Source organism: Triticum dicoccoides, chromosome 6B, assembly GCF_002162155.2.
Source record: "Triticum dicoccoides isolate Atlit2015 ecotype Zavitan chromosome 6B, WEW_v2.0, whole genome shotgun sequence".
In the NCBI taxonomy this organism is placed as follows: Eukaryota; Viridiplantae; Streptophyta; class Magnoliopsida; order Poales; family Poaceae; genus Triticum; species Triticum dicoccoides.
The window spans coordinates 724,064,100-724,065,771 of NC_041391.1; positions in this window are offsets into that span (position 1 = coordinate 724,064,100).

The following is a 1,672-nucleotide window of genomic DNA, read 5'->3' on the forward strand; positions in this document are numbered from 1 at the left end:
GGACACCTTTTCTGTACTCTCAAGAGTACATACTCCCACCTCTTAACGGATACTTTTGGATTGATCCAATCCGGTAGCAAACTAACCGCTTGCATGAAACTAAATTGGTTATGTGACCATGCGTGCATGCAGCCATGCATGGAACTACTTGACTAGAATCATGGGAGCGTGTGTGCAGTACTATTTAATTATTAATCACGAATCGGGATATGATTTACTGGTAGTATAATGCATGATGTCTACGTTGTTGGATGAAATGGAGTAGTATATCCATGAAGACGCTTATCACATAGAAGTTTGAAAAAGACTATATATTTTTATGGGGTATATACTGCTTTTTAAAGGAGCATATACTGATTCCAAGGAGTATATACTGCGTTGTTTTAAGGAGTACATACTGATTTTTTCTTTGAGTACATACTTTAATTTTAAGAAGTACGCCAAGGCTTTTTATGGGTGGTATATACTGTTTTTTCTGGAGAATATACTTTTTATTTGAAGGATTGTGTATTGCGTTTACAGGGTATATACTGCTTAATTTTTATGGACTATATACTGTTTAAGTTCCAAAGAGGAAGTATATACTGTTTTTTTCCTTCGGAAGCAGCATGAATTGCCTGTAATAAGAATATATGCTTCAAAGGCAACCATATACTACATTTGATAGAAAACAAAGGAGTATATACTACATTTGTTAGAAACAAGGGAGTACATACAACATATTTTAGAAAGCACAAAGTAGCAGTACAATATTTTAAATCAGGTGAGTTGATACAACGTATACAACTTTAGTATTTAGATCAGGAGCATAGTTACGTAGCAAACAAATAATCATAGATTAGTACTTCACTCTGCATCTTCCGTACATGTAGACAAAATAATTAGGAGACAAATGCTTCAAGAAACGCCATCAGTTGAAGATGCATGAAGTAACAAGCAATCAACTCATGAATTATATTTGTAGTAGCATCTCTGATCTGACGTCCATTCAGAGGAGCTGGGCACTATGGGAGTTGTGGCCACGTGCTACCATCACGGCAGATGCTGCGGCTCTCCTGCCCTTGCTGCTTCATCATGCTTTGAGCCGTGGGGCGTCGACGGCCGACATCGCTTGTGTAGCTCCGTTGTAGAATACAAGTCCATACGGTCCATTATCACACGCAGCTGTTAGAATTAGATGGAAATATTGATAAAATCCGCACATCATCTCTGCTCTCTAGTCTGTTGGCTCTCCTGTTGGGGGTTTCATCATGTCAGTTTTCACACGGGAAGAAACTAGAACCTCTACCAAAGACACAAGAAAATCACGACGTATCTAGATGTGCAAGTAGCCGCCGACAAACATTTTCCTCACTTGATCCTAGCAGTGCGCCGCTGGTCTGCTTCCATGCAGGCCACTGCCGAGGGATCTCCTTCTTTTGGAAGCCGGTGGTGTGGCCCGTGCGGCCGTGCGAGCGGCCGCCGCCATTAGATGTCGATGCAACTGGTCTAGAAACGGATAAGCTCAGAGGTGGTTGAATTAGCAAATAAAATGACTAGAAAATCGGAGCGCCAACAACCTAGCATTTTTACTATTATTATTTAAATCAAAATTTAAATGGATATGATGTTAGGAAAATTCAACGGCGGCTAGGAGTATGTACTCCTAGGAGTACTAACCCATTTTCCTATA